This window comes from Prionailurus viverrinus, chromosome A1, assembly GCF_022837055.1.
Source record: "Prionailurus viverrinus isolate Anna chromosome A1, UM_Priviv_1.0, whole genome shotgun sequence".
In the NCBI taxonomy this organism is placed as follows: Eukaryota; Metazoa; Chordata; class Mammalia; order Carnivora; family Felidae; genus Prionailurus; species Prionailurus viverrinus.
In genome coordinates, this window is record NC_062561.1 from 52,371,798 (window position 1) to 52,392,839 (window position 21,042).

The following is a 21,042-nucleotide window of genomic DNA, read 5'->3' on the forward strand; positions in this document are numbered from 1 at the left end:
ATTCAGTAGATGAGTGTTAACTATCCACATGCCCCATAGGAATAAGATGATAAGGCGGGCATGGTCCAGGCTGCTCAGGAGCTGAATTGTACTAATGTGTCCTTGGTTGTATCTTCATATCTCTGCTGACATTTTATGTTGGAACACTTCTCTCTTGGTTAGAACCTTCCAGACTCCCACAGCCATTAGATCTTGTTTATTTCATAGGTTTGACAAGGATTTTTCTGTCTCTTATTGTTGACTGTGGGATTTTGACACATGTTGAGTTAGATGATGCTTCTTTCCAGGACTTAATTATGTGTATTCTTTGATCACTTACTAGAAAGTCAATCTATCTCCACGACGCTCAATTTACATAGTGCTAATTATGTTCATATTTGGGAGTGTCTTTGTTATACCTTATATTTTAAAATTTCTTTTGGGATTTTTAGGGGCTCCTGGGTGGCTCAGTAGATTAAAGGTCCAATTCTTGATCTTGGTTCAGGTCACAATCACATGGTTTGTGAGATCGAGCTCCATGTCGAGCTCTGCACACTTGCTCTTGCTCTCTCTTAAAATAAATAAATAAATTTTAAAAATAAATAAATAAATTTTTGGGGGGATTTTTAGATTTTGAAGGTTTTATCTGTTTCTTCTTTACCTGTGGTAGAAAATATGTCCAATCACAAATGCGGTGCCTTTGATCAAGGTCCACTAGTGAAAAGTAGGTGACTATGTTTAGGGTGTTAGGAGGGAACAGAGACCTGATGTGCCACAACATTTTGGGACATAAATGATATTTGAAGATTCTGGCCTTCAACAGAGATGCCAAGAATTCTACTGTCATGGAACTCTTGTGAAAATTCCTACGAAGACTTACATTAAGTAATTTTCAGATGGGAATTTACCTCATTATTTTATTTTATTTTTAAAAATTTTAAATGTTTATTTACTTTGAGAGAGAGTGAGCCTGAGTGCAGGAGGGGCAGAGAGAGAATTCCAAGCAGGCTCCACACTGTCAGGGCTTGATGTCACAAACCCATGAGATCATGACCTGAGCCAAAATCAAGAGTCAGACTCTAAACTGATTGAGCCACCCAGGTGCCCCATCCCTTATCATTTAGGATTTATTTTGAATTCTCAGATCACACACTACATAGGTATGACCCACAATACAACTAGATTCTTTCCCAGACACAAAATACAACAGTAAATTGTCCTTGACTTACAAACATTGAAAATAAGATTATTTAAACATCTGAACAGAACAAACACAAAATGGCATGGAATATCCTCTTATAAAACAAATATTTAAAGAAATATGCATGTAGGAAATATTTGGAATCTGGTCAGTAATCCCTATCTGATTAAGAAGACTTCACCATGATCTTATCACTACTATCCATCAGCATGTTTGTTTATTAACTCACCCTGAAACATGTCTTTGTGCCAAATCTTTGACACGATTAGGATTTACCTCCCAAGTCTTCAGAGCTATTTAGCATCAAACTCCCTTCAGACTGCTTCTTGGATTGTCTGGGTTACTTAAATAGATGACATTTGTTTGCACTTCTGAGTATCTGATCTTTAGTACTTTCCCAGTATCATCTCTGTTCTTTCTTCTAAGAGCTGCTTTCTCAGTATCTAAGAGACAAAGGAAGAAAATGAGAGGAAGGAGCCACATGGGTTTTCTCTACCCTGAAAATATAGGATTATTTGTTATGTCTCCTTGAAATGAAGTAATTTCCATGTTATTAAATAGGAGTTAAATATCCTGTCATCATCTAAAAATAGTCATCTCTTTAAATATAATGGTTAGGGTAGTAGCTCGGACCATTCAATAAGAGCTCTCTTTAATTAAGAGACATTAGATCACAAACTAATTTTTATTCAACTGTGTCCTGAAAGATTCGATTGTTTCCTTTATGAAATATAAGACAAAATAATATCCATGTCCAATTTTAAAATACAGACATAACTATCTTGGTGAATTAGATTATCAGAAAAATGTGAAGAGAGAGCCGGTTGAGAATAGGGTAGGAATAGATCCAAAGGTAGGGACTAAAGTATTGAAGTTTAGACACTGTCTCAGAAAAGGAAGGCTGAAGAGAGTACAAACATGAGGGGATGAAGCCGGGATAGGGGGGACTAAAGATGCTCAAAGATGCAGAGGATTCTGCAGTGAAGTGGGTATCAGAGACAGCTTGACCTCTTTTGCAATCTTTTCAGTGTCTCTCCCTGGATCCAGTTTATCAGAATATATCTACATACTGACATATGAAAAAGACATGAGGATAACCAATCAACCAATTTCTGTTGCTTATTTAACAAGGTTTATTTTTAAAAATAAGAATAGAAATATTTCCATTTATTGAGTGGGATCTCAATGATGTATCAGTCACTTAATTTCCTTATGTGTATTGCTTTATTAAAATTTTATTTAAAAAACACAATGAAGTAGGTATTTCCCCAGCATTAAAGATGTAGAGACTGATGCTCAGAGAGGGTAAGTCTGTGCCTATGGCCATAGGGCAAGTAAGTGACAGATTGAGAACCTGAGAACAAACCCGTCTGACTCCAATCCCATGCTCTTAACCAAATGTTTTGATCATACTCACATTGACACTACATGTCAACGTCTGTTCATGGCTTCCTTGTCTGTCTTCCACTGACATCCTTATTGGAAAAGACAATGAATAAAATCAACACCAAAATTATTAAGTGAATCTTTCCAATGACTGATGTTGGTCAAAGCGTTTTTTTTTTCCAATCATTTTTAGACAGATCTTAACTTTAATGTTATAATTACACAAATTTAGAATTCAGTTCAAATCTTTCCAAGATTAAAACAAATGAATAAATCAGAAAGCATAATGACTTTTGGAAAACATCCAGTTGTCATAAATCTGTCATGGCCAACTAAAGGATACAGCACATTAAAGAAGCAAACTTTCATGTTTTGCCAAGCATTAAGACATGCAAATTTCTCTCGTGCTGCATTATGTGCATTTAAGAAATGTTGATGACAGGGCTATTTTAAAGGCTCTGCAATATCCTTTTTTGGAAATATTTGTTTCTGTAGCAACTTCAAAATGCTAACAACTCGTATGCCGATTTTAAAACACTTATGATATCATGCAAAGGTTGAACTTCAAAATTTAACTTGTGGAACATTTGTTCTGGTGGACAGAGAACTAGGCACATTTCATTTGTGTGACCTTTAGCAAATTTTCTAATCTCTCTGAGCTTTAGTGTTATCACTTGTATATTTGTCGAAACAATACCTTCTTCAGAAATTTGTTGGGAGGATTAATTGAGGCCATGAATAAAAAAATGCCTTGTACATTGTCGATGCTCCATGATGCCTTTTGTAAAAAGTTGTTGAGCAAATTAAATGAATTGAGGCCATGAATAAAAAAATGCCTTGTACATTGTCGATGCTCCACGATGCCTTTTGTAAAAAGTTGTTGAGCAAATTAAACGAATAATGATGCTAACGAATTTGCACACAGTGAGGACTCAACAAAGGTATGTGTTTTTCTTCCCTAGATATTTTAAATTATGATAGCACACTGGACTTAAAATTCTCATTCACAGACCTATGTTCTTCTAGAATGCACAACATGCTGGCACTGACCATTCGTACAGCTATTTATTCATTAATTTATTCATGCATTCATGACATGTTTATTGATTAATCACTAGATTTCAGGTATGTCTAACATTCAGACAAAAACTGACATATCGGTAAGTTTTTTCCTATTTATTGAAGCTATCTAGATAGTCGGGAAGATGCTGACTCAAACCAATTGAAAAAGGAAATTGAGAATGGAGGCAATTTCAGAAATATTATGATTAAGCCACATTATGTGTTTTCTAAGTCATATAAACATTTTCTCAACAGACTCTTAAATTACCCTTAAATTATTTTGCACAGCTTAAAATAATGGATAATATTAGTTGAGCAAGTATTGTGCGATTGCAAAGATCTGCCTGATAGGGGTTGTCATTGCTCTCATAAAAGTTCTTTCTTTGATGGAAACGGTTAGCCTACCATTTAAGGCAACATCAGTCTAAAATACAAATTGATTCCTGACTTAAGCAACTGCTACATATTGTAGTTATTACATTCTATTTAAACACTCCTTCTCTTACAAAAGCTATTCTTTGATTTAACTTGCCTGAAAATGTATAACACTCTGTCCTGTACAACAATATTTTGCCATGTGGATACAGTAATTGAGAACAGTGATTTACCTAAATTATCTCTAGTATACAGTCAGACTTGAACCTATTAGATTATCCATCTCTCATCAGATTAAATGTCTATGTAGGGCCTTGAATGTTGTTAAAATCCATGGCATTAAAGAAATCTGTTTGGAGTAATCTCCATAATGGAGGCTTCTTACACACTCATGATTTCATCTCTTTCTTTATAATCCTTGGAACTCATCTATTGCTTTACTGAAACTCTTGCTTAGCCTAATTAATTTTTCATGTGAGTTTACGGAGGTAATTTTTGCCAGTTTAAATGTTTCCCAAATAGTACTGCTTTTGATTTCAGTGAAACTTCAAAAGATATTTCTTAGTTTTACTGTTCTAAAATTTAGTCACTCAGCCATGTTTGCTCTATTTAATAACTTAGTGGTCTTAAGCATTTTTATCTCATCCTCTCATCCTCTTCTCAGACTTTATCATTCCGGATTTATGATATCTAATTATTTTTGGCCTTTCCTCACAGAAGCCTCAATTTCCCCTTCATTATCTTATCTTTTCTTCCATGGAATTTTCCAGCTTCATTATTTGTTTGTTTGTTGACCCCAGCCATCAGAAATATATCCAATATTCTGGGTTATGATACAATATGTTTTTGTTTTTGAATAAGCAAATAGGTTTTTTTCTAGAAAACTTCTAGAAATATTCCTTCAATTTTTTTCTAGAAAGTTTCTAAAAAGACAGTTACCAGCACTCTGCTAAATTTCTGTAATGTAATTCTTTTCTTTCACGTTGAAACAAATTTGGTGGAGACACGGGAAATTTCAGAAAACCTGAGAAAATGAAATCCTGATACTTACTGGAGATGGTCAATCTCAGGCTGCACGACCACTTAACAGAATCTAAACAGTGCTCATGGAGCAACCAGTCTTATTTACTAATCATTAATTAGACAGACTACAAAGTGAAATCTCTAGTATTACAAATTCCCTGATCTTTGGATGCTGAAAGGCCAATGTTATGAGAGTAAACTTTGAGAAGATTTACCAGGTTATGTGACTGAATAGAAAGACAGCAACGAGCCTCAGCGTGAGTAATAATAACTCCAAGAGTAATATCACTCAAAGAATGTTAGAGAATTCTTGGCTCTGGATGTTGAACCCATCTACAATAGAGACCTGATTATCAGTAGAATCCATTCCCTGTCTGTATTCATCTAACATGTTGCTTTCGACATGTTGGAATTCCTAACTTTGAAATGATATAACTCAATGAGCCTTAGTAACTCACTGTTCCCAGCACAAACATGATATCTTTCCTTTATGCATTAGACTGATGATTTTTTTCCTACTATCTATAAGGCACCATGTATAAACTACTTCTTAGAAGAAATTAGGGGGGTCTGGGTGGCTCAGTTGGTTAGGTGTCCAACTTCAGCTCAGGTCATGATCTCGCATTTCATGGGTTTGAGCCCCACGTCGGGCTCTGTGCTGATAGCTCAGAGCCTGGAGCCTGCCTTGGATTCTCTCTCTCTCTCTCTCTCTCTCTCTGCCTCTCCTCTGCTCATGCTCTGTCTCTCTCTTTTAAAAATAAAATAAACATTAAAAAATATTAAAAAAAGAAGAAATTAGAACTCACTTTCTAGAGGAGATGAAGTTGGTGGACCTGAATTTAAATAAAAGGCAGAGTATGTTAAGGGCATAATAGAGGTGTAAATAAAGGGCTATGTAGCTTAAAGACAAAGTCACTGAATTGAGTAGATTCATAAAGTTGTTTTAATTAAAAGGCAAAATGGATTTCAAAAGGCAGAGCGGAAGAGATTTCCAGGCAGCAGAGGCTGCGTGAATAGAAGTGCGAAGACATATTTTAGTGAATAGCCAGTCATCCACTGAAACTAGGTATCTAGAATGAATTTAGCCTAACTAGTAGGCCATGGAGTTGATTTAAGAAGCCAGTAATAAAATACTTTTGCTATAGCTGCCTCAGGTACAGAAGTGGAAGTTTTGGCGGGCTAAGGGTTCTGTGTTTTGATCGGGAAATTTCCAAGTGTGAGATCTTAGAAAGGATACAGCTGTGGCGTGACTGAGTGTATACTTTGGGGTTACTGTGGACTGGATGCTCTTTATCTTAGAAGGGTGTTGAATTACAACCAGGGGCTGTGGTAGTGCCGTTGTCCTGTCTTGATACCTTTGCTCTCAGGGACTTAGGGATTTATTGACTTGGTTGTACGTATGATTTTATATAGCTAATTTTCAGTTTTAGCTTTGAAAACATATAACTCCTTCTCGCTAAGGCTAAAAGCAAAAAAAAAAAAAAAAAGACAAAAAACTCTAGGAAGATCTTGGGACTATCACTTGGGTCTTTCACATTAAACAAACAAATGGACCTGTTTGTGGATTTCTAAGACTAGACCATGCACATATTGTTTCAGCTCCAATATTTTGAAAAGAGTTTGGAAGTCATCACTCCCATCCTTAGAAAGGAAAAAAAAAAAAAAAAAAAAAGGCCCCAAACATTGCAATTCAACAACTTTTCTAGAACCCATCAGAGAACTAAACTCACAGGACAAACACACCAAAATGTGGAGAGGTAGGCAAATCTGCTTTCCTAGAGACATAGCCAATATCTGCTTTCCTAGAACAGGAGTCACATAAACTGGGTCCTCATAACAACAGTGAATTATAACTGAGAGCTGCAAGAGTCAGACTCCCTTTCAGGAAGAATACTTAGGGAAGCCCACGTCAGTAGAGGATACAAAAATCAAGGATGCTGGAGGAGTTGGAAGCCTCTGGTACCTACAGTAATAGCAAGAGTTAAATAGAGCCCAACTTCTAAATTGATTAATAGACTATCTCACACTGAAGGCCTATTTCTCTCAGTGCCTATTATCTCCGACATTATTTCCAGCTTACAACAAAACACTACAAGGCCTGGGAAAACCAAGACAAAAATGCAGTCTGAAGAGACAAAGCAAGCATCAGAACCAGATTCAGATACGACACCGTTGTTGGAAACACCAGACTAAGACAGTCGGTCATGCTTTGTCACTATTTGGCATTATTACTCATTCCTTGAGGTTTACATACCACAAATCCTGAATCATGTTTGAAGCACTAATAATTACAAAATAAGACTCTTAAAAGCCACAAGTATATGAATGAATGTACACACGTAGAAACATCACAGGAACCACATTCAGGCGTTCTGCAGAGAAATCACATACCTGCTTCCCTGCAGAACAGTTGTTATCTGAAGAAGAAGCCAACATCTCCCCGGAGAAGCCAGACTAAAGCTCTAGAGTATAATCCTGTAGAGTTTGCTGTCCTAAGCTCTTTTCTCAAACGTTGGGGTGGGGGAGGGTGTGGTGTAGAGGGGAAAGGGAAGGAAATGATGCATTTGGCATATGTTGTAAAGCTAGATTTGTCATCACTTTCAGTGGTTCAGAAACTTGAAGCCAATATAGTTATCAGCACATAGGAAAGGGTTTATATTTAATATTGTTTCCCCTGGAAACTTCCAGCCTTTCCAGCTAAGATTTGTCCTATTGCTCAGTTGTTTTGGTTCACTCTGATTTATTGCTGAGCTCATGAATCATTTGTCTCACCCATACAAGAAAAAAAAAATTCTTTGTATTGATTTCCCCTCTATATCAGTGGCTGTGTGTGGCTCATTAGATGATAACTTCAGCTGTAGGCTGTGAGCCTGAGACTCGAGAGACTGATGTGCAGAGTACAATGACAGGAATTCAGGTTAGCATGCAACAGAGTTTCTATTTCCCCAGAGATACTTGTGTGGAAGACAAGGGAAATGCACTGACGTTATTAGCGATGTATTTAGAACAGCCAGTACTCCCACCCTCGGTTCCATTGTTGAACTGCCATTGTTATTTCCATAAAAATCACACTAGGCTGTTTCAAGTTTATACAAATGATTTACTTCCACACTTGCAAGAGTGAGAAATAGTTCTTTAAAACAAGCATTTATTTGAAAAAATTTTCACACAGGTCCTATGGGGATACAGGATGGAGAAGGCAATCTAAGACCATTTTTAAAAGCCTCAACATAATCATTTATGGAAGCTTTTCTAAATGAAAAGACATACTACTAAAGTCAACATCATTCACAACTCCAAGTATGACAAATTAAAGAATATTTATTTATTTAAAGTTTTTATTTATTTATTTTGAGAGAGAGAGAGCGTGAACAAGGGAGAAGCAGAGAGAGAAGGAGAGAGACTCAGAAGCAGGCTCTGTATTGCCAGCACAGAACCCAACATGGGGCTCAAACCCATGAACTGTAAGATCATGACCTGAGACAAAACCAAGAGTTGGACATGTAACCTACTGAGCCACCCAGGTGCCCCCAAGAATATGTGTTTAATTTGGGGTTTATTTTAGCCCTTTATTATCATGGCCACATGCATAGTAATAACACTAACGATAATTTCATTGATTTAATACTGTCTTTGCCTTCATCTGACAATGAAGAGGTTGGTTTTTATTGGATTTCCTATTAGATAACCATCTGAAAAAATTTAAGATAAACCAAATTTATTTTTAGTTTTATAAAACTTTCTAAACATATCTCTGTCAAACATATGTGGTGAACTTCTTAATAGCAATTAGAAAGGAGTGGTTACTGGTTGCCAAAGAATACTTAACTAATTTTGTCCTAAAGCTATCTCAGTCTTAACTACTTAAAGGTGCCTTGCAAGTCACATTCAATAGTGCCTTCAGTGATCAACTAGTCTAATTCCCCTAAGTTTCTCATGTACTGGATAAAAATCCAGAAAGATGCAAGTAAGATTTGCTTTTGATTAAACTACATTTCTTTTGGGTTCAAAAAAAAATTTAAACTAGAGTCAATGGTGTGGTAATAACATACGTGGGTTTGGGAGTCTGAGAAATTTGGCTTAAATCTCTGCTCTAGAAATAAATTTTAACTTGGGGGCACCTGAGTGGCTCAGTTGGTTAAGCGCCCAACTTCGGCTCAGGTCATGATCTCACAGTTTGTGAGTTTGAGCCCCGTGTCGGGCTCTGTGCTGGCAGTTCAGAGCCTGGAGCCTGCTGCAGATTCTGTGCCTCCCTCTCTCTCTGCCCCTCCCCTGCTCATACTCTGTCTCTCTCTCAAGAATAAATAAACATTAAAATGTTTTTTAAAAACTTAAGAAAAATAAAATTTACCTTGGGTCTGGACATGCACAGAGCCTCCCTGAAGTCCGTGTTTTAATGAAATTTGGGGGCAGTTGCATAGTGCTGTGCTTGGTACATGATAAGGTGCTGCAATTCTCCTTGCCTTAATATGATGGTGTTCTTTTTGCTTGTTTTTTCATAAGCTTTGATTTTAAGGAGCTTTTCAAATGTGTGATTGATAATGAGGGAATTTGAAGGAGTTCACATCTGATAGATAGCTTCTATTTTCTCAGTGAAGTGGGAGCTTATCAAGACTGTATAGTGTAATGAAGATGGAAATGAAGGTTTAGAATAGCTATCGTGCCCTTGTCTACATGAGCTTGGTATCTTTACTATACGGCTATTGATGCTCTGGTTTCTCAGGATTTGTGGCACTCATGACTCTATAGTTTACCTAAGAAAACCACAGCCACATAGTTGGTGAGATGAAATCAATGCAAGTGGAAATCAGAGTAGAAATTATGCTTTCTTTATCGTTTACAATGTTTTCACAAAGCTGACAAAGCATACTTTTGGAGGTAAGACATAGTGCTTACCACACTGTTATTCATTGTATTCATTCATTCCCTCATTTATTTAGCAAACACAGCCTGGCAGTTCATTTTTTTTTCATCAATGAATAATATCCATTGTACCGGTTTGTTTACCCATTCACCTATCAAAGGACATCTTGGTCGCTTCTATGTTTTGGCAATCATCAATAAACACGCATGTGTAGGCTTCGGTGTGGACGCAACTTTTCTATTTATCTGAGTAATTCCCAAACAGTATGATTGCTGGGGCACACGGTAAGAGTATGCTCAGTTTTGTAAGAATCGCCAAAGTGTCTTCCAAAGTGGCTGTACCATTTTGCATTCCCACCAACAGTAAATGAGAATTCCTGTTGTTCCACATCCTCACCAGGAAGAAACGGTATTGAGAGTGAGAATGGGAGCATATGTCAGAGGAGTCCGAGCACAATGAGACCAGGAGAGAAAGTAGCTGCATCAGGTAGAAAGGTAGTTAAAAGTGAACAGCGTGGGAGAGCTTGTCGGGCACGTTGCTAGGACTATAGTCTGTAACAATCCATATGGATGGATGAATGGAGAAAGCATTTTGAAGTCAAAGAGGTAGGAGAACATGAAGAGTAAAGTCAGGGATGCTAAAGGAAGAGTTTACAAAAAAAGGGGCGGCTATGGGGGGCTTATTCAATTGCGTGTAGAAGTTGCTCGCAGACCACATAAAGGTTTTCAAGGTAGCCCACCAACACATAGATTCCAAGGTTGTTTACAAATTTTCCTAGTTCTCTGTCTATTTGAGCAACCAAGTCTTCAAGAAAAGCAAAAAGAATGGTAAAGCCCATATGCAAAAAGCCAATTTAATTTGATATAAATTCAAGTTCTATAATATTTAGTGTTTTTAGGTTAGAAATATTCTGCGTGAAGCAAAACTTGTAATGAGGACAGAGATCCGCTATTAGGTAATATGATTGCACTTTAAAGTAGAAATCCAATTTTACCCTTAATCTCGTGATGCCTTGGACCGAAGATGTTTATTTATCGTATCAAGGGGCCCTTGTATTGCTCTGTAGATTGATATTGTACAGCCTGCTACATTGCTGATTTTCATGGATGTGCTGTAGAGGTCTTGGCCCCAGGCAAACTGCATTCCTTTGAGGTTAACCCAAGTAGGGCTTTATGGAAAGCACTGTAAAAGGGACAATGGCCCCAGAGTAAATGCTTAGGGAGTCAGCTAGCTCACCACTTTCTAGGCAGCCTTAGTCCTCAACAGGCAAAAGCATCTCAAAGGCCACTGGATTCCAAACTATAAGAGAAAGAAATAAGAACATCCAGCTTATATTTTTCATCATCTTTATCGTTTGTCTGTTGATCTTTCGAGATACTTTGAAACTACCAAGACGTAAAACGCTACCTCTATATAATACCTCAAAACTATAGAATTTATCAAGTTTGGTTTAGATTTAGTGCCCGAAAGTGGATTGAAGAAAGCAAAGAACTCTACTAGGATCTTTCATTTTTAATATTCAAATGACCAATTCCTCAGTAATTGATACCATCAAATTGGTCAAATTAAGTAAATACCATGAACCTATTAAGATGAAAAATATGCACATCTGTATTTTTAAATATCAAAATGTATAAATATATGTCTTTTATAATATGCTTATTTCAATGTTCAATGTTTTAATTCATGGTGCATATTCTCATTTCAAATAAACATGAGATGAAGACACTAATAAGCATTCAACAGTCCTAGCCACAAAGGTGAAATTTAGGAAAATTCAAGAAAATAACCTAAGTTTCTGTTATTTGGGATCAAAATCACTATTTTATGGAATATGTAATTACAGGTTAGAAACCTCCATCTATACATAATGAAAATGCCTTGCAAGTACAGGCCCTGTGTAAACATGTATTCAATTGACTGTTGAAATAACAATAAAAATGGGATTCAAGTAGTGGCTGACTTTAAACAAATGACAGTGTAACTACTGACGTTACTTTTTTTTTTTTTTAAGTGGTCTCCACACCCAGTGTGGAGCCCAATTAGGGGCTTGAACCCATGACCCTGAGATCAAGACCTGAGCTGAAATCAAGAGTTGGACACTTAATCAACTGAGCCACCCAGGTACCCCAACTGATGTTACTATTGATGATAACTTTAGGTAAATGTGAAGAATAGCATATAATTACTAAAAATCATCAGAATTAATAAAGGGGTATATTAATTCTGAAAAATGCTACATTATCTCCACTTGCTGTTGAAGACATTGGGATCTGAAGAATTCTTTAGCAGTAAATGGTGATTTGATGGCAGATCTAGGACTGTATCTGTATTTATTTATTTTTTAATTATTTTAATTTTATGTATTTTTGAGAGAGAGTGTGAGAAGGGGAGGGGCAGTGAGAGAGGGGGAACAGAGGATCTGAAGGGGGTTCTGAGCTGATGGCATCGAGCCCAATGTGGGGCTGGAACTCATGAACTGTGAGATCGTGACCTGAGCCGAAGTGGGACATTTAACTGACTGAGCCACCCAGGTGCCCCCCTGTATTCGATTTTTATTGCTGCCATAATGAAGTGCCACACATTTAGGTTGCTTAAAACAGCACAAATATTGTTGTACAGTAAATCAGAAGTCCAACACATGTCACACTGGACTAAAATCAAGGGAACAGCAGGGCTGTTTTTTTTGTTTTTGTTTTTTTTTCTGGAGGCTCTAAGAAAACTATTCCTTGCCTTTACTGGCTTCTAGAGGCTGCCTTCGCTCTTTGGCACCTATCCATTTCCTCCATCTTCAAAATCAGCAAAGGTGAGTAGACTCTTTTTCAAGCCACATCTCTCTAACCCCTTTATCTGTCTCTTCTTCCACATTTAATGAATCATGTGATTAGATTGATTCCACCCAGATCATTCAGGATGATTTGCAATCTCAAGGTTCTTAACCCTTATCACATCTACAAAGCCTCTTCAGCCTCACAAGATTACATATTCATCAGTATTAGAGTTAGATGTGGATATCTTTATGGTGCCTTTGTAGACTACGACAATAGTGTCTTTATTATTTGAGTGAATACATTGTTTCCAGCCAATATGGATTCAATTGTAACAATATAATATTGATAAATCATTAAGCAATGAATTCTGCCACTAGAGAATGGGTCATGTGTCTGCGTTTTCTTTTATTTTTATTTTTTAATGTTTATTTATTTTTGAGAGATAGAGAGAGACAGACCTTGGGTAGGGGAAGGACAGGGAGAGAGAAGGAGACACAGAATAAAAAAAAAAAAAAAAAAAAAAGGCTCCGGGCTCCAAGCTGTCAGCACAGAGCCCAGCATAGAGCTCAACGTGGGACTCGAACTCATGAACCATGAGATCATGGCCTGAGCCAAAGTCAGACGCTTAACCAACAGAGCCACCCAGGTGCCCCTGTGTGCATTTTCTTTAAATATGAATCTACTGGTCTGTGGAAATTTTGAGTCACTGTAAATTTCCTTTGAATTGCTGTGTTCTGCTCTAGCCTTGCTGAGAGAACTAAGAAAGAAATAGACTTTGAGAAGAAAGGTCTCACCATAGGCTTGAGGTTTGGAAGGCAATAGGTTTATGTGATATAAAAACAGATTTAACAGACAGGTATATTACCATATTCACTAGATGCAAGCAGTTAAATCTTGGCATTTATAGGCATAAGGGTGATGATTCTATTTTCTTATCCTGAAAGTCAATGTCATGTAGTAATTTATAATTTTATTTAGACATCAAATTCTATGAAACTGATAAGCAAAAGCATCACTTGAATCTCTAAGCCTTATTTTCCTGGTGTATACTTTGGGGATAATAATATTATCTATGCCAGAAGGCAGTTATGAGAATAAATTTTAGAATGCATATAAAGTTCTCAGAGAACCTTAGGCACATAGTAATTGTTCAATAAATATTAACTATTATTTTTATTGGCAAGTGAGAGATCCTGAATTAACTGTCCTGTAGGTATTCTCTCATATGGCTTTATGGTTGTTCATTCATATTCTATGTTTTATGGAAGAAGCCATATATTTTGGCAGAATCCATGAATTTGGGTAACTTTGAAGGCTTCCAAACAGGGCACATTGATCAGTAATATCTATTTGCAACCAGTGAAGTGTTGCCCTTTCAAAAGAAATCACCTGGGAGGGTTACAAATGGATTCATGCTAAGGCTTCTTTTTTGTTTTTGCTATATTGTTAGGGTCTGTGGCAAATTAAAAAAAAAAAATCTGAGAGGTAGGGACTCCTGGGTAGCTCAGTGGGTTAAGTGTGCGACTTAACATGAGCTCATGGCTCGTGAGTTCGAGCCCCACATCTGGCTCTCTGTTGTCAGTACAGAGCCTGCTTCAGATCCTCTGTCCTCCTCCCTCTCTGCCCCTCCCCTGCTTGCTCGTGTGTGTGCGCTCTCTCTCTCTGTCTCTGAAAAGTAAATGGACATTAAAAAAAAAAAAGAGCAAGAAAAAAAACGTTTAAGAAAATTTCTGAGAGGTAGATTCAGATTTTGGAAAAAGCCAGGATCCACGTGGAGGTCATTTCTTTGAATGGAGCAAGCTATTAATATTTTGGACCAATGATGAACTGTGTATGCAGAGTAGTGAATCTCAACCCCATATTGCATATTAGAATCACCTGAGAAGTTTTGGAAATTGTGTATAGATCTTATTCCCAGAGATTTATATTCAGATTTCTGGAATTAGGAAACAGGTATGTGTATCTTTAAAATTACCCACAGGTAATTCTGATGCACGACCTAGAGTAAGAATCAATGCTTTAGCCCAGTGAAATCAGAATCTTCATGTTGGAATATTGGTGTCAGCAATTTTGAAGTTTCCCTAGGTTATTCCAAAGTGTGACCAATGTTGAGAACTTTTGCGTTGTACTAATAAGTTTAAATGAGATCTGAAGATGTTCTACATAGCTTTTTAGCAACGAGGGGTGCCTGGGTGGCTCAGTTGGTTAAGCGTGAGACTCTTGATCTTGGCTCAGGTCATGATCTCATGGTTCGTGAGTTTGAGCCCCATAACAGACTGCGCTGACAGCATGGGACCTACTTGGGGTTCTGCTTCTCCCTCTCTCTACCCTTCCCTGCTTGCGCACAGTCTCTCTCTCTCTCAAAATAAATACATAAACTTAAAAAAAAAAGTCACAAAAAAGCACTTTTGAGCAACGAGCCATCCTGAGACGAGCGCTGGGAAAGAAGAGCTTCGTGTAAATGTGAAGGTTTATGTTCAAGTGTGTTTTCCAGAAGCTCACCATCTTTACTTCATGCCTCTGTGATCTGAGTGCTTTGCGTGGGATGCGGCATAGGATATGCATTTACAAGACGGCTGTGCATTGCCTGCAGCCTAAGGGCACTTTCTGTGGAGGCGAAGCATTGTTCAGACAAGAAGGAGGAAGTACATGATCCTGTGCAGGTACCTTGCCATATTGACGAAGGGACAGAAGAAGAGCCCGGATACTACAGGTCCTCCTGTAGTCAAGTCTCTTTTCCGTCATCCTCCATTACGTGAGAGTCACACAGATTTGCTAGGACCTATGTGCCTGGTGATCTTCTGACTGTTTGGCTCCTGGGATGCTCTCATGAATAGCAGGAGACAAAAAATTAACACCAGAAAGAGAAAATAAATAAGTATTGAAAGAGAAAGGAAGATTCGATGACAGATGGATCCCCATAATCACCATGTGGATGATTAAGTGCCCTTAATTATAAGAACATCATCACTTCCCATCAACTGGCTCTTAACCATTTTTCCATGTCCTGGACCTCTCTGAGGATCTGATGAGAGCTCTGGATTTTTCCTCTAAAAATTGCATGTGCCCTCAGGCGCAAAAACGTTTCTTTAGAGTCTTCTTGGAGTCATCACTAGACTGCCCGATTTTCACAACTCCACATCACTGGCTACTTTTTCTCAGCCTCATCTCACTATAAGCTGTTGCTGTGCCAAATGTCCAGAGTCAAGAATATTTTGGTGGCTTAGTCGGTTGAGCATCTGACTCTTGATTTTGGCGCAGGTCATGATCTCGTGATTTGGTCTGGGAGCTAGAGCCCCATGTAGGGCTCTGTGCTCACAGTGTGGAGCCTGCTTGGTTGGGATTCTCTCTCTCTCTCTCTCTCTCTCTGCCCCTCCCCTGCTCACTCACATGTTCTCTCTCAAAAATAAATAAACATTAAAAAAATATTTTGATCTTAGTTTTTGCGAAAGGTAAGCATTACAAGTATGAACATTAGTTAAAAAGACTCTTTTCATGTTTCATTTAAATAAATTACTTCTTGGGGCGCCTGGGTGGCTCAGTTGGTTAAGCATCCAAGTTCCATTCAGGTCGTGATCTCACGGTTCATGAGTTCCAGCCTGGGTTTGGGCTCTGTGCTGATGGCTCAGAGCCTGGAGCTGCTTTGGATTCTAAATCTCCCTCGCTCTCTGCTCCTTCCCCACTCATGCTGTCTGTTTATCTCCCTCTCAAAAATAAACATTACAATTTTTTTTAAATTAACTGTTTCTTGAGGAGGGTGAGAATGCCTGAGAATACTGCACTTGTATGTAGGTAGAGTGATCAAAGCTTAGAACAGGAGAACACAGTCAAGTGCGGAAAGAAGGCAGAGATGAGAATAACCAGAGAACTGGGTGGAGGCTTAGTAAATGTAATTCTGTTATTTTCCAGAACTCTAGGATCCTTTAAACATGTCCTGGAGATTCCAGCAACCCAAGTAACAATCAGAAGGGCACGGGCAAACCAAACATCTGTTCTTTCAACAACTTTTGTGAAAAGTAGTAGTGAGGACATGGATTGTTAGTTTGCAGGTGTTGGAAATATTGTGCCTGAAATCATTACGAGGCAAAGAAAATGTGAGAAGGGGAAACATAAAGATGTAAATATTGAAAATGGGTTTTTAAAGTGTAATCAAGAAAGGCTTTGGTAGGGAAAGTAATGGGATGGCTTGATTATAGAACTACATAGGGCTCAGTAAGACTCTGCCCTCTAGGATTCAGGCGTGGTGCACTTGTCCCAGGAAGTATTTCTTGATCTGCTCAGTTTGAGGTCATTGAAGTGGTGGTCCACCCACCCACCCCCACCCCCGCCCCCCGCAGCACCTCCCAGAAGCATTCTATCCTTCGAATATTGCACAAACTATGTTGTCCCGGCATCAAGTGCATGTCTTTCTCCCCACTACAGTGCAAGCTTCTTTGTGCTACCCCCCAGCCTGTGTCTACAGCAGTGCTTAGCACATAGTAAGTGCTCAACACATGTTGCTGTCGAATGCAGTGGAACTGATCCAGACTAGATTTTAATGACAAAATACAACTAACGTTAACAAGGTTTTCTGAAAATGGTATTAGGCAGAATGCACAAAATAACTAAACTCTTAAGCAATGAAATGCCCATTTTAAATGAAAACGTGGGAGAAATGTCCCACGGATGTCCCTCTGAATACTTCTCTGATAGCCTCCTAAAAATAAAATTTGGAACTTCTTTACACAACTGGTCTTTCAACATAGATAAGCATAGATCTGGCCGGGGTTGTTGCGGCAATAAAATTATTTTTCTATCTCTGATATTTATGTTTTCTTCTGAGAATGTCTAGCTGAAATGGTGACATCTGTGCAGTTTATTAGCAGTCAGCTACATATGTAGTGAAGTAGTATTATGTAACCCTAAATAGCTTGAAGTCCCAAAGGGACAGCAAAGATTTTGTTGGATGACATGCCTTATTATTCAAGACTCTTAGGATATCTTTAAATAGTCCACCCACTAACAAATGTGGCTTAAAAATATCGGTTTGTATTTAAAATGTCTTTCCTTTCCAAAGAGATACTGAATTAAAATTTGATATCTGATTTCCAACTAAAAAGGCATCCAAATGCATTTTCATATTAACGTGAGACAAAAAGATGGTGGGCCATAACAGTTCAAGTTCATTCCTTCATTCATCAAGAATTGCATCTGGACTCAGATGAAAGATTGCTTTCTAAGTGCTACTACATTTATTAAATCAAATACTATATCAATTAAAGTCATTAAATACAAAATAGATATTTTTCTCCCATTATTTTTGCCTACTGTAATAAAATTAACTTTTTTTTTTTTTAATTTGAAAGTTAGCTTACCAGAAACCTATGTTTGATAACTTTCTGTTAGAGTAGGCAACATTAAGAAAATTTATTTATTGGGGAACACTTGGGTGACTCCGTCAGTTAAGTGCCAATTTCGGCTCAGGTCATGATCTCATAGTTCATGAGTTCGAGCCCCGCATCGGGCTCTGTGCTGACAGCTCAGAGCCTGGAGCCTGCTTTGGATTCTGTGTCTCCCTCTCTCTCTTCCCCTCCTCTGCTCGCACACTGTCGCTCTCTTTCAAAAATAAGAAATAAACATTTTAAAAAAGAATATTTGTTTATTGGTTATAGAGAGAGGAATGCTATTCTCTCCAGAATTAGAGCTCATTTTAGTTAGACCTTTACTTCACAATATGCTTTAAATGTATGATTTCACTTGAGTTTTTAAAAATCCTATGACGTAGATAGTATTCCCCCTTCCCCCAATTCACAAGTGAGAAAAATGAGTTCAAAAACTCATTCACTCATCCATTCAACAGATATTTACTAAATTTTCATTTTGTAGCCAGACAAGTGCTAGGGCCTGGGAAACAGAAAGCTGAACAAGACAGACATGCTTTCTGTCTTTATGTAATTTATATATTGGAGGTTGTGACTGTAAATAAAAAAGGAAATAAAAATAATTATAAGTTGTATTAAGTGTTATGAAAGAAAGAAAGAGAATGCATTTTGGGAGATAAGGGGGAGTGGAGAATGATCTTAAATAGGACAAGTAGCCAAGGCTTTTGGTCACATAGTCAGCTGGTCCTTGGTGAGTCAGGGCCATTCTCACGTCCTCTGCCTCCTGAGCTGGTGCTGTGTGAACTGCCTGATATTGCTGTGTGGGCAAAACTGTGAACTACTCTTGAAAACAAGTTGGGCACTTTGGGAAATGACATTAATTTCGTTCAGGTCCCACATTGCGCTTGAAGTTGAACAGGCAGGAGTAACAGAGGCACACTTCCCTTACCTGTCCATAACTTGGGACATCTTTAGAGCTATGATATCTCACTGGTCCCCAAAGGAAGAGCATTTGACACCAGTCTCAGTAGAAGCACTGAGCTCCATTTCTGCCCTGAGAATGAAAGATAAAGTATTTATTTCAAAAGTTAAGCAACCAGGTCTACGGCTGAACTAAGATGAGAAGCTAAATTTGCATGCTCAGGATTGCTGTTTGCAAAGACCATTTATTCCTTCCCAACAGAGTCAGGAAAGCAGCTGAGCAAAATGAAATTCGTTTTTCTAGAGGGTTGTTATAACGACAGGAGTCTGGCACAATAATGTCTATTTACTCCTCTCAACACTTGGTTACCTCCCTCGTGACCCTGTGGAGCCTGAGGTAATGCATTCTGCATGGTAGCTTGGGTCTGAGAAGGTTCTAAGAACATGCTGACAATTATGCATTGTGTTTCATTATTTATCACACTGGGGTAACGTGAATCTCTCTGATGTCCACTGCAGGCTGATCTGAGGCCCCTGTTCACAAGGGCAGTCATGAGGAACCTTATTCCACTTTGAAAGCCTCCCCCCGCCTCTGCCATTTTCATTTTATTCAGTAAGGATAATAGTAGTAGTTTTTGTAACGGAAAACTACCATCTTGGTTCCAAGAGCGTGACTCTGTTTTAACCTAGTGTATTTGCTGTGCGTTGCGTACCTCATGTTATCTGAAATTTTGGATATTTGCTCTGGAAAATCTTAACAACTTCAAAGTCTAACTGAGCAGCCAGAAATGTTTCTCCGGGGTCAGCTGCATTCCACCAACACCAGAAGCCTGCACATATCTGGTGTTGTAAATAAATAAGGGACATGATGTTTGAAGATGTTTGAAAAAACGTGGTTTTCCCGGACCTATGCAACATCGATTGGAATGTTTCTGTAACATTCCTGCTTGCCTTTTCAAGCTATGGATCAAGGCAAAATTCCAAGACTTTTCAGGAACTGATGTCTCCATTTTCTAGTGAGTTTGTGCAACTTGTTAAGATCCTTTGATGTGAACGTTTAGGAAAGGACATTTGCTTTATTCAAAGCTTTTTAAAATTGGTACTGAAACAAAATTGTGTTTCTATGCATGCTCATTGAGCTTGGGTGTTTGAAACTGCAGAGAATTCAAAATTCTGAAAAATCCCGCTGAAAAACAAGGAATGTCAACTATAAGAAACAGCTTCTAGAATATTCCAGTGTCCTGGTGGTATTTTCTGGATATTTTGGGGGGCTATAGTGTGTATCCCCATAAGCATAAATTGGCTCTGGGGGTGTGGATTGCTCCCCAGTAGTAGGGACCAGCTGAGGAGTGCCCTGTTGAAGGCTGACAGAGGATGACAGAGGGTGAGTCTGAGTCAGGCAAGTGACGTGGGGCAGGACGGTATCATTTAAGGGGCCAGAGAGTGAGCTGTTAAGACGGAGTGTTGGAGCCACAACTGAAAACATGCAAGACCGTGTGAGAGGAGACAGGGATGCTTTGAGGGGTCTTCTGCGCTCTTGCTGCCCCTACAATCAATTCTCCATACCCCAGCCAGAGACCAAATAGTTACCTAAGTCAGTTCAAGGCATTCCCCTGCTTAAGACTTTTTAATGCCTTCCAGTAACTGATAAAGTTTAAATACATTTCCCAAAATTAGTTGCAGATAAATTTCTAGCTCCTTGCCGCCGCCTAAATGGGCCTAAGTGGTATGTCCTGGTGAGTTTTGCAACTTTCTTTCCAACTCTTCCCCCACCCACTCCAACCACAATGACTTCCTTGCTGATCCCTGAACATGTCAAACTTAATCCTTCCATGGGGGCTTCTTCTTGCTAAACCAGCCTCTACAGCCCCTCCACCCCCAGAGGAAAATGCACTGTTTTTGCATTTTTGCATTATAAAGATTTTTGACTTTCTTAATCCCCAACTTCATTAAGGTCTTCCTTCTCATGTCTTCTCCTTAGAGAGGGCTTCCCTATGACAGTCTCTAAAATAACACTTTCATACCTTAGCACTCTACCGCTTTATACCAATTAATTTGTTTTCAGTTTTATTACTTTCTATTATGCTACATATTTATTAC

At 38.3% G+C, this 21,042-nt stretch overlaps 1 long non-coding RNA gene across 1 annotated transcript; it reads right to left on the reverse strand.

Annotated features, from left to right (window-relative positions):
• Nucleotides 1-1,016: 1,016 nt before the first annotated feature.
• LOC125170121 (uncharacterized) lies at nucleotides 1,017-7,519 on the reverse strand. The gene is made up of 3 exons (XR_007153902.1): nucleotides 7,418-7,519; nucleotides 2,598-2,655; nucleotides 1,017-1,623 (listed from the first exon to the last, which is right to left on the reverse strand). It is a non-coding gene; the product is annotated as an uncharacterized LOC125170121 (long non-coding RNA).
• Between the last annotated feature and the right edge of the window lie 13,523 nt (nucleotides 7,520-21,042).